The 12,405-nt window shown below is 47.3% G+C and overlaps 1 pseudogene; it reads right to left on the bottom strand.

Moving 5' to 3' along the window:
• Positions 1-11,109: 11,109 nt before the first annotated feature.
• Positions 11,110-11,229, bottom strand: LOC136646651 (5S ribosomal RNA; annotated as a pseudogene).
• Positions 11,230-12,405: the final 1,176 nt, after the last annotated feature.

The raw sequence follows: 12,405 nt of genomic DNA, 5'->3' as shown, positions 1-12,405 counted from the left end.
ATAATGGATGAAGGAGCCAACCCCACTGTCTTCCAATATATAGTTCCTGGTGCCCATCTCAGAAAAGAGAGTGATAAAAGTTCAATCCAGGCAGACTGTGGTCGAATTTGCCAGGGCTGCAGTTAAAAGATGCGATACCAACGACATGAAAGTTTTCAGGTTTATTTACAAGGGAAAATAGCACCACATTTAGTCTGGTTGGTAGAGGGGCTTGAAAATGATGTGATTTCTTTTACTCAGGAGTTAGCCCATTGTGGCTGCAATCCTACACACTTTCCTGGAAGTAAGCACTACTGAACCCAATGGGGCTTACTCCTGAGTTGACATGCATAGGACTGCGCTGTGTGTTCAGCAAGACTTAGGCTGTAAATTCTATCTCGCTCACCGTCAGCAAACACATCTAGTTATTGGTCTAGCGCTTGAACTGCATGTCTCAGGTTTTGGAACTGGTGTCTAAGAAAAGCCAAGGCTGTTTTGAGAAAGAAAGGCAAGGTCTGAACACAGTGAGCGGGTTCTGCTTGTCCACCTGAACCGCAATTTGCATGCACTTAACTGAGAAATCGTCATAGCTGACAGATCAAATTAAAAACCTCTCTTCAAAACAGCTGGGGAGAGAGCGCAGACAGAAGTGAGGGGGGTGCTGTGAGATGAGCCAGAAGTTTAAAGAAGAGAGATGCCTTTTTCTCCACTTCCCTCCAAGCCCCCCCCCCCCCGAAAGATGTATGACTCCAGCCTTCTTAGAGAAGTGACCCCTTTGACTCAGAAGCTCCCTGAGGCTGGTTCCGACTATCCCAGGGGTGGGAAAGAAAAGCATTCTCCACATGCTCAGAGGCACTCTTCATCCCCAGATTTGCACTGCAGTTAAGAGGGCTGAGCTGTCTCCAGTGAAGATTTGAGCTCATCCCAAGATTTGCCTCGAGATCTTCTCTTTCCTTGCCTTTCCCCACACCGCGCTGGCCACTAGGCTCGACGTCCCTTTCTCTCCACTTCCCCCCCCGCCCCAAGAAAGATGCACGACTCCAGCCTTCTTAGAGAAGTGACCCCTTTGGCTCAGAAGCTCCCACATCCCTGCGGCTGGTTGCGACTATCCCAGGGGTGGGAAAGCAAAGCACTCTCCACATGCTCAGAGGCACTCTTCTTTGTCCCCGGAGTTGCACTGCGGTTGGAGGGCTGAGCTGGCTCCAGTGAAGATTGGAGCTCATCCCGAGATTTGTCTCTTGCCTTGCCTTTCTGCCCACCACCGCGCTGCCCCCGAGGCTCGACGTCCCCTGGGCACTGCCCCCCCACCCCACGCCAGCCCCTCTCGGAGCCCCTTCCCGCCCCGCGCGGGCTCCGCTTGGGTCTGCGCCTCCCCGTCCCTGGACTTACCAAGCGGGTCCTGCCAGAAGTGCGGAGCAGACGTAAATGGACACATCCCCAGCCAATGAGGCAAGGCGAGGAGGGCAGCGGGGGAGTCGCTCGCAGGGCGCACCGATCCGGAGAGGGGCGTGCGCTGGGCTGCGGGGGCTCCCCCGGGGCTCAGGCGGCGCCTCTGGCCAGCAGCGCCAGGCCCCCCGGGAGCCCAGGCGCCGCTCGGGAGGGAGAGAGGAGTGGGCTTGCCCAGCCGCAGCCGAGAGACAGGCGCTGGGCTCGCCTCGCCACTCTCTGCTGCTGCTGGAGGAGCCCCCCCTGCTCTGGTCCTGGCGCCCACCAGGTGCTCACAGGCGAGTGTGGGGGCAGGAGGAAGGACTCCTCATCATCATCTCTTCACCCCCCCCCACGGGGAAACCCAGCAGGGCTGGCTTTTGCACCCCCCCCTCCAAGATTAGTCAGCCTCTAGCAGGCAAGGAGGTGCCCTGGGGGCACTGTGAGTGTCCTCACTCCTCCAGAAGAGCTGACCTGTGGGGGGGACCCCCCCCACGACCTGTGGGGACAGCTCAGCTCTTGGCTAGAAACAGCTCAGTCCCACAGTTGTCCCTCTGTGTGCAGCGTGGGGTCCCACATGGAAGTGCACGCTCTGGGAAGAAGGACTTTCCCTTTGCTCCTCAGCTAGGAAGACAGAGGACTTCCAAAGCAGACCAAACAGGGTTTAAGTGGCTAAAGCACACAGGATCTTCCAGAGGGGTCCAGGTCTCATGGATGCCATTGTCTGTACAAAGATGCTTCTCCCACACCACCCATATCCCTCGAGCAGTGATTTCCAACCTTTTTCATCTCCTGGCGCACTGAGAAGGCGCTATAATTGTCAGGGCACACAATCTGTTTTTCAACAATCGACAAGGTGCACCACACTGCCAATGAGGGGCTCACATCTACTAACGACTCTCCCCAAAACTGCAGCACACCTGTGGACCACTCAAGGCATGCCAATGTGCAGCAGCGCACTGGTTGAAAATGGCTGCCCTAAAGGGAGCATCTGATGCAGTCCAATCCTCTACATGTCTACTCAGAGGTAAGTCTGGTTGCATTTCATGGGTTTCATTCTCAAGTAATTGTGTGCAGGATTGTAGCCTCGGGCTTGCACAATTATTTGTGAAGTCCCAAGGAGTGCACAGAATTCCATTCCACGTGAGCCCAAATAGGACGGTGCTGTTAGTCCATCAATTGTCAACCTTCTTCATTTCATGGTGTGCTGACAAGGTGCTAAAATTTTCAGGGCACACCATCAGCTTTTTTTTTTTTTTTTTTTACAATTGACAAGGCACACTGCCTGTGGGGGGCTCACACACTCCCCATGGCCCTACTAATAAATGAATGTCCCCCCCTTGGCACTGCTGTGGACCATTCATGGCACACAAATGTGCTGTGGCACACTGGTTGAAATTTGCTGTGTTACAGCCAAAATCCTATACATGTCTACTCAGAAGTAAATTCCATTAGAGTCAAAGTGGCTTACTCCTAGGAAAGTGTGGATAGGATTGGGCTGTGAGTTTGTTACGGCAAAATCAAAGAACACTCTTCTGACACATTAACAGCACAATCCTAACTTCCGCTGGAACAGGCAGGCCAGCTCGCTGTGCTGTATCCAGTGCAAGTTTCGGGTTGGTTCTGGCTCAGCCTGAGGCAAGGAGAAATACTAATTCCCCTTACCCCGGGTATAACTGTAGCAGCCCCAATGGGTCTACTCAGATCTGCGTCACTTAAAGAGGTGCTGCAGATCCAAGCAGAACCTAGCAGCCTGGAGCTGCTCCACACTGCCCTGGAACGGGGTCAGGATCAGGTAGAACTGCGGAGTCCTAGCTCCACCAACCACTCTCCTGCCACTTGACCACAGGTCTGCCTGCCACCTGCCTCCCCTCCCCCCAATGCCTGTCATCACCATGCCCTCCAATCCCTATGCTGGCTGAGCTTGGCTGGTACGGACTTACCTTCCACTGCTGCTGCAGAGGCTGGATCTGGCTTCCGTGTGCCAGCACGGCTGACTCCTAAGGAGGTGCAAACTTACTTTACAGTACATTTGTGACCCTCCCAGGCTGGTGCAAGGGACGTGCGCCAGCCGTGGGCACAGTTAGGATTGCGCCCTAAGACTAACAGATTGATTAGTCTCAAAAGGCAGAACCTTTTGTGGACAAGGGACCACTCAATCAGATGCTTGAAACATTATCTTCACTTGGCAGATGTATTTGGACATGGATATAAGGAGAAAAGACCATGAAAGCCTTGGAATCAAAAGGTCTTCAATCCATCCACATCCAGTCCATTCACATTTCTCCACCCAGTCCACATAAGTCCATGCAGTCCATTCACATATCTATGCAGTTTATAGGCTGTAGCTGTACCACTTGAGTTTCATGGCCTTTCCCTCCCATTGTTTATATTTCCCCCCCCCCCCCATACCCTGTATATGGATATCTGTCAACAGAGGATAACCCAAAATATAGCTAGAGGTGATAGAAAACAGTGATAATGAAATAAAAACACAAAGCACCTCTTTCTGCACCTAATTTTTGTAAAAAAAAAAAAATCCAAAATCTGAAAAACACCCCATTTTATTTGGTTTTTTATTTATTATTTAATGGGTGGCTATATGGGTAATTACTTTGGCTGCATCTGCTGACATACCACCCATATGACCTACCTAGTACATTTTAAAAATGATTGTAATTTATCATTATAATGTAAATTTTGAATTAAAACACCACTTTCTGTACTTCTAACTGTTGGAAAACACCAAAGTCTCTGAAAAAAACACAACCATTTTCTCCCACCTTTTCAAATTGCTGATGAATGGGCAAAAGACTATGACAGCTTGCAACCCAGCAAATCTCTTAATCTTTAAGGTGATTTGAGATTTGCTCTTGCTCTCTCAACACATCCACCACCCACCCACCCACATACTCACACTCACCTGTATTTTTCCCAAAGTCTGTCTTGAAACCGAAGTCCTGATGCTATCAAAAACTGCCTAGGGCAGGGCTTCCAAAGGTTCAGCTAATTGCTGAATCTGCTATTAACTATGTTGGGATCTGCAGCACTTAGAGGGGGTAATGTATATCTCCAAGGGCTGAAAAAGTTTCATCTGCTTATTGTTGCAAATCAAGTCATCAAGGCACAGCTACAGGGCTCAGCCAAAATACTTTCCATCAGATACAGGAGCATCAGAGCAGATACAGATCAGAGCAGGATACAATGGCAACTCACAACCTGATCCTAAGGGCGGGCTGTAATTGACACTAAGCTCAACAGCCTGACTGCTCCAGCGTGACTCTAATTCTGAGCACAGCCTGACTGTCTGAGTGCTCTAGCGTGACTCCAGTACTGGGTGGAACTGGATTCCAAATAAAGTTGCGTAAGGTAACTGCTGCATCACTGCCCAGAGATTTCACTAGGGTTTGTGTCACCTGGTGCAAGACCTCATTGCGTCACCCCCATGATGGACCAGACCATACAGAATACTTTACAACATCATATGCACAGCCTAAACACAACGGCATCACCAGGGTTGGTGTCACCCCCATTTACTTTATTTAATTATTTTGATATATAACAGTACAGGTCACTAAGCAAATCAGTAACCAACAAAAAAAACCAGTGGTCAACTTGATGACACTCACACAACTGAATAAGAGTTCTAGTATTTGATACATGGAAGTGAGAGCTGACTTCTCATAACACCTTATTGGTTCCCTGCTGTGTCCTAATAACACTTCATTGGCTCTCAGAACAATCAATCTCATTGGTCAGTTTTGAGTTATGAAAATCCACTTTTTGTTCCATAAAGCAGTTGTGTTTTCCTTTTCGGGTTAATTGGCTGTTACGTTTGACAGAATACAGATGTTTCAACATGGTTTGTTTCATTGCATTCTGCAGTAAATCACACATCAAATGATATATAACATTATGGTACTATTCGAAAATACCAAGATTTCACAATTTTGGCCAGTAGTGGTGTTTCCCCCCCCCCGAGTATGTCACCCAGTGCAACCCACACCCCTGCATCCCCTTAGCGATGTCTTAACCTTGTTGACCAGGAAGTAAGTCCCACTTAGCTCAGATAAACTGACTGTCAAGTAAACAGGCTTCGGCTACATGAGGCTTTGCTCTTGTCCTAGTCTTCTCCTTACATCTCTCCAGCCAGAAGTCCAGCTCCACATGTTGGTTGGAAAGACTTACAGATTTTCCCTAATGGGATAAACAGCAGTTTGGGAGGTGCAAGGGAAAAGGTTAAATTGTCTGCCCACCAAAGCTATGGTTTCAGTCTGTTTCCGATTGCCGCCCAATGCTTTTTTAAATGTAGAGACAAGAGAGATCAAGTCACATAACTCCAACATCTCACCTAGTGTGGCTGTTGGGCAGAGCTCCTGTATTGGTGAAAAGGGCTTTACAGATGCCAAGTAGGCAAAGATGGAAAGTGGCTTAAAAGGAACATGGCAGTGGTGAAGCTAGTCATAATTCTGTCCACCTCAAACAGGATCTCCTCAAACAGGATCTCCTCTTATGCTTTCCAGGCAAAGAGACGATGGAGCCCAGGTCTATCTGCTAAACAAGGCCATCCTTAGGAGCTGTGGGGTCCAATGCAATACATTTTTGTGGACCCCCCACCCCAGGAGGAGCAGCAGCAGCGAGGCACCCAGTAGTGGCATCACCACCAACTGCTGGGGGGGGGGTATTTCAAGACATCAAACCCAGAGGCAGGCAGGAGGGAGGGCCATCCAGTGGCAATGTTCTGCCTGCTACACTTACATCATGATACCAGTATTGTATTGGCAACCTTCAGTCTCGAAAGACTATGGTATTGCGCTCTGGAAGGTGGTTCTGGCACAGCGTCTAGTGTGGCTGAAAAGGCCAATCCGGGAGTGACAATCCCTTCCACACCGGGAGCAAGTGCAGTGTGTCCCTGGTCTGTCTCCCTGGCTATGGGCCTTCCTTCTTTGCCTCTTTGCCTCAGACTGCTGGCAAAGTGTCTCTTCAAACTGGGAAAGGCCATGCTGCACAGCCTGCCTCCAAGCGGACCACTCGGAGGCCAGGGTTTCCCACTTGTTGAGGTCCATCCCTAAGGCCTTCAGATCCCTCTTGCAGATGTCCTTGTATCGCAGCTGTGGTCTACCTGTAGGGCGCTTTCCTTGCACGAGTTCTTCATAGAGGAGATCCTTTGGGATCCGGCCATCATCCATTCTCACGACATGACCGAGCCAACGCAGGCGTCTCTGTTTCAGCAGCACATACATGCTAGGGATTCCAGCACGTTCCAGGACTGTGTTGTTAGGAACTTTGTCCTGCCAGGTGATGCCGAGAATGCGCCGGAGGCAGCGCATGTGGAAAGCGTTCAGTTTCCTCTCCTGTTGTGAGCGGAGAGTCCATGACTCACTGCAGTACAGAAGTGTACTCAGGACGCAAGCTCTGTAGACCTGGATCTTGTTATGTTCCGTCAGCTTCTTGTTGGACCAGACTCTCTTTGTGAGTCTGGAAAACGTGGTAGCTGCTTTACTGATGCGTTTGTTTAGCTCGGTATCGAGAGAAAGAGTGTCGGAGATCGTTGAGCCAAGGTACACAAAGTCATGGACAACCTCCAGTTCATGCGCAGAGATTGTAATGCAGGGAGGTGAGTCCACATCCTGAACCATGACCTGTGTTTTCTTCAGGCTGATTGTCAGTCCAAAATCTTGGCAGGCCTTGCTAAAACGATCCATGAGCTGCTGGAGATCTTTGGCAGAGTGGGTAGTGACAGCTGCATCGTCGGCAAAGAGGAAGTCACGAAGACATTTCAGCTGGACTTTGGACTTTGCTCTCAGTCTGGAGAGGTTGAAGAGCTTTCCATCTGATCATGATACCTCTGCATGAGAAAAGTCCATGAGCCAGAGCATCAGAGTGAGAGCCAGCCGCAACTGCAGGCACTCCTCTCTTTGCTCCAGTGCAGGGCTCCTCCATGTACAGGGCCAAATTGCCTTAAGACCCGCCCTGCTGCCAACAATCCCCCAGTCCAGAAACCTTGTTCCCTAATCCCTGATGTGTGGAGGCTCTTTGTATTGACTTGGTGGTTTGGAAAATGCACTCTCACTTGCTTGGAGAATACACAGGTTTCTAATTTAAAAAATTCCTTCTGTTTTGTTTCAGGGTTGAGCCATGTTGTGTTGAAAATATATACTGTGCCTGGGTTCTGGTGAGCCCTGGGCCATTCCAACTCATCACTCTGTGACGCCCCACCTGGGAAGTACAATTAGTCTGGGCAAAAGAAAATAAAAGCCCAGCACTGGTGCAAGAAAGTCATGAACAGGCTGTAGGATATTGTTAGTCTAGCCAATTCAAATATTTGCTTTCTCAGAAATGCAGTGGAAAAAGAAGAAGAAGAAGAAGAAAAAAAGAATCTTTGTCAGCCAGGAGCAAATGGCTCAGAATGGAGATTAGCACAATGAAGATGGATAGGCAGCAATTAAGCAGAAAAGCATGATATGAAGCTCCTGGAAGAGGATGGGGTGAAAAGTGACAAAACGTTTTCATATACTGCACAGGATGCAAGGAAAAGCGTCCAACAGTGTATCAAAATTTTTCCATTAAGCAAATGAGCATTAAGCAAATGAACAGATATTTCATTTTCTGCTAATAAAATGATAAATGACGTCTCACAACCATAATGATACCCCTGTCTTTAAAAAGAAGGAAAAAGTTCCCCAATTAATCAAACTATCTCAATTTCCACTTTTTTTCCCCCCACGATTCTTTCAAGACTTGCCACTTTGGTTATTAGAGCAGCCCATCTGCTTTACAAGCCCATCCTAATGTCCTTTTTAATGCGGCTTTAAAATCGACTCCCAAGTCTTATCCCATTATCACTGTCAGCTTTCTAAATTGTACTAACTTGCAAAACTTTGATGGCAGGAAAGCCATTTTGCTCTATTTATAGGTCTAAAAGTTTTCCATTATAAGGACTAAGATTTAAAATGCAGCCTAGATTAAGGGGAGGGAGAGAGAGAGAGAGAGAGAGAGAGAGAGAGCAAAAACACAGAAGAAGTGAGAAGTTGCCATTTATTTTTTTGGTTGGAATCCTGCACCTTTATCACTAGCATACAGAAGCTCCCCTGCTTAAGGTCAGGTTGGGTCCCAGGGATCTGTCTGTCTGTTCTTAAGTCCAACGTCACTATTATCAGTAGCAAATGTGTTGTGAAATATGACAAAAAATGTATTTACAGTACCCCCCCCCAGTACTGTATGCTATGTTGTGTGGTCTTACCTTGAAAAGCAAGTTAACAGGGCATGCTCAGCTAGATGAATAAGGGCCAAATCCTATCCAATTTTCCAGTGCAGCTGTGACAGTGGGGCATGAGCTGCATCTTGTGGGGGAGGGGCAAGCATGGAGGCCTCCTCCAAGTTAGGGAACATTTGTTCCCTTTCTTCAAGGCTGCATTTCAACGGCACCGGCATTCGAAAGTTGGATAGGATTGGGCCCTCAGATGAGGAATATTTGGAAAAAGGCGCTACTGCCATCTATGGACATACAGCTGGGCATGTTTGTATCTTGAAAGTTCTTGAATGCTTTTATGTAGGGGCATGTTTCTGGATAGGGGACGGCAGCCCAGAGTGGTTCAGGCCAGGGAGGGGGGTATGGTAGCCTCAGCCGCTGCTGCAGTGGCATAGCTAGCAGGGGGCGGGGGCGGTCTGCCTCAGGTACCACCCTTGGGGGGTGTAACACCACAAATGCCCCAACATCGCTAACATCGCGAAGGGTAGGTGTAACCCCATCATGCCATATACCGTTGGATGTGGAATTTCCAGCAGAATGCAATGCACCTCAACCAGATTGAAATATCTCCTTTCCATCAAAAATTATGGCCAAAAAACCGGAAACAAAAAAATGCATTGAACCCTATGGAAAATGAAACTGAGCTATATCGCGCGTTTACTCGCGAGTAGGTGAACGTGCCATAGTTCATTGGAAAGGGCAGGCTGAGTGGAATCCAATGACACCAGAATGGTTCCTATCCAATGAAAGCAGCCCCCCAAAAACACCCAAGAATGCCCTTCCTCCCTCCAAGCAGAGGAATGTATTGAGCCCTATGGAAAGCAAAAGGAAGCCACAAGGTCGCGTTTACTTGCGAGTAAGCAAATGTGCCTTGGCTCCTGGTCAAGTCAGGCAAAGAGGAATGCAAGGCTAGCTGCATGGTCCCCATCTGATGAAAGTGGAGCTCAACAAATGCTTCAGAAAGCAGCCCCCCCCCCCCAAGAATAAACCAGAGGCTTGAGCTGGTAAGGTGGGCACTGGGGAGGGCTGAAAATCTCACTGATTTATTTGGGGGCAGGGTGTTATGGCAGGCAGGCTACAGAGAAAATTCACTTGGTGAAATAGGGCTGGCTTCCCCTTAGTTATCTGTTTTTCTTTAATTTAATTATTTATAATTATTTTATTTTGCTTGATGATGTCACTTCCAGCCATGACATCACTCCCGGTGGTTCCTGGACAGATTGTCATTCTAACAAGTGGTTCCAGTGTTAAAAGTTTGAGAACCACTGCCTTAACTCAAAACAGGCCAATGAGGCATCCAGAGGGGGCGGGTGACACCCTAGTGACCAAAATTCTGGAAATCATGGCTTTAAGGAATAATACCATCATGTTATATACCATTTGATGCAGAATTTCATCCATTGCTTGTGGGGAAATATTCACTGCATTTATTTTTCTGGTCATCATTGTTATTCATTCCATGTCATGACTATTACTATCTCTGTCTCACCTACCTCACAGGGTTGTTGTGAGGACAAAATAAGGGGAGGAACCATGTACACCACCCTGAGCTGCTTAGAGGAAGGGTGGTATAAAAAGTGAATTAATTAATTAAACAATTAAACAATTAATTAATTAATTAATTAATTAATTAATTAATTAATTAATTAATTAATTAATTAATTAATTAATTAAGTCATATGGGGTGACAAAAATTTATGGGCCTCGTGTGTCAAATGACCTAGCTACGCCTCTGTTCTGCTGCATTCTATCCCCCCTCCATAGAGAGGTGGCCAGCATAGGATTGGGCAATAAATTGTCTTTTACTATAAACCACAGCATTTCAAAATTTCAGGGTGGATAACATTAGCCATGTAATGTCCTATTTACGTACAAATAACTGAATATGTAACACATTTTATTATTGCTGAGCCATACCCTCTCACATCTCAACCTTGCGCATATAAGGCAGCTCAAATAACATTTGCTTTACAACAGTTCTGAAGGAAGCTCAGGTTTTGATGGAGTCCCCAAGAGTCCCTCTCTATAACTCTACAGCTCTGGTAACAAGGGAATTACTCTGCTTGTGTCTTGTCCAATGTGGCATCAGGAATATATTACTTCTGTATGTTATTTTGCTCTTAGAGGACTGTGTATATTAATTCAAAGTTGTTACTGTTAATCATAATAATAGTAATCAGAAAAATTTAATAATGGTTGGCAACCTTCAGTCTGAAAGACTATGGTATAAGCCTACAGCACCTGGTATTCCCAAGCGCTCTCCCATCCAAGAACTAACCAGGCCTGATCCTGCTTAGCTTCCAAGATCAGAGTAGATTGGGCATGTGTAGGGTAACAGTTGAATACTGTGTATTTCAGCTCTTACACTGAAAAAATAACCACTCAATCCTCACTCAATCCACTGTTGCTTGATAAATGGTTGGCAACCTTCAGTCTCGAAAGACTATGGTACAAGCCTACAGCACCTGGTATTCCCAGGCGGTCTCCCATCCAAGTACTAACCAGGCCTGACCCTGCTTAGCTTCCGAGATCAGATGAAATCAGGCATGTGCAGGGTAACAGTTGCTGTAGTGTCTGCTGCAGGGATGCATTCGGGGGGGGGGGGCATGGGTGCATGGCTCTCCTCAAACTGTCATGCCAGTGGGGAAGGGCACCTGCTGAGATTGGAAGCAAAGTTGGGTGCCTGGGGAACGCCCACTGTAAGAGGGTAGAGTCAGAATGGGAGCCTAGGTCTACCTGGCAGGTAGATCTGAACTCTGAATCTGGGCAGGACCACAGAGGCCAAAGTTCAGCCGGGAGCCCAGGTCTATCCACCTTGTTGACCTGGGCTCTGGAGTTACGGCAGTGCTCATGATCTTCTCCCCTAAACACAAATACTGCTCTGTTGCATCTGAACTTTATTTACATGCTATTTTTCTTGGAGTGCAAAGGTACTAGTACATACTGCTCTCTCTATCTCAGTTTTGTATGATATTTTATTCTGAATGCACCAGTTAAGAAGGGCCAGTTCACCTAGTCATCCCATCTCATGGCAAAACTCTGTGAGATGCCCTCAGCATGTGCAGGATTCAACTGAGATGCAAGGTTTTGGTATTCCACTACTACCCTGCATAGAGGTCAGGTTAGGTTTGCAGTGACATACAAAAAACCCAATCCAGTCTGGGTCATGCTGAGTGATCTTTGAGAGACTGCCTTTCTCCATTCTGCTATGGCTGGAAGAGAGAATGAGCTGACTACTTTTCCTATATTGGTCAGGTGCTGAGAAGCTAGCATTAAATGTTTCAAAATTTTGTCCAGATGTGGAAATCAGATCTAATTTCAGAGTGCATGCAGGATTAATGCTCAAATTGCAACACTGTCATGACTAAATCACCTTTGGTTACTGAGAGTATGTAGAGGTGTTATCCCCCTTAGAGAAAGACTTTGATACCAGAGTCAGGGCCAAGACAGACAAGATCTACGACATCCATGATCAGATCTGTCAACATTTACATGATCTGATTGAAAGCAGCTTCTGGGGAATACAAACTGAATCAGACCAGTGGTGCTAGAATTGTGTGTGTGTGTGTGGGGGGGGGGGGATTAAACTCTTTCTATCCATACCAGTTCCCTGACCTTCGGCAGACAGCCACTAGAAAAGACAATGCCTCATAACCTGTTAGCCTCCTTCCCCCAGCACTGCTGCATCAATCAAACCTATTTTATTTTTCACATTTTTATCCCACCCTTCCTCCATGTAGCTCATGGTG

This window comes from Tiliqua scincoides, chromosome 3 (assembly GCF_035046505.1).
Source record: "Tiliqua scincoides isolate rTilSci1 chromosome 3, rTilSci1.hap2, whole genome shotgun sequence".
Classification (NCBI taxonomy): domain Eukaryota; kingdom Metazoa; phylum Chordata; class Lepidosauria; order Squamata; family Scincidae; genus Tiliqua; species Tiliqua scincoides.
This window is presented reverse-complemented; position numbering and strand designations above follow the sequence as displayed.